Raw genomic sequence first — 553 nt, 5'->3', positions numbered from 1 at the left:
AATGCTGGTAGAATTCATTAAAAGTTAGTAATAAAATCATAGGGAATGCTGCTGCAAATTTAGTGTCTCTCTGCTGTAACTACAATCAACTTCACCAAAAAAGATTTTTTGAATTTTATACTATGTAGTCAGCATTTAGATATATAAAAAAATAATGCAATAATTAATGTATTAATTTTTTTAATTATTCTGATACTTAGGAATAAGCCTAACCAAGGCAGTTGAAGATCTGAACATGGAAAACTATAAAACATAAATGAAAAAATTAAAATAGACACAATAAATGGAAAGATATCCCATGTTCATGGATTAGAATTAATATTATTAAAATGCCTGTACTACCCAAAGCCATCTACAAATTCAATGCAATCTATCAAAATCCCAATAATATTTTTTACAGAAATAGGAAAAAAATTGTATGATTCATGTGGAGCTGCAAAAGACCCTGCATAGCCAAAGCAGTTTTGAGCAAGAACAAAGCCAGAGATATCACATATCCTGATTTCAAACTATATTTCAAAGCTATAGTAATCAAAAGAGTATGAAACTGGCA

This window comes from Pteropus alecto, unplaced genomic scaffold, assembly GCF_000325575.1.
Source record: "Pteropus alecto unplaced genomic scaffold, ASM32557v1 scaffold3, whole genome shotgun sequence".
Taxonomy (NCBI): Eukaryota; Metazoa; Chordata; class Mammalia; order Chiroptera; family Pteropodidae; genus Pteropus; species Pteropus alecto.
Note: the sequence above shows the minus strand (reverse complement) of the source record.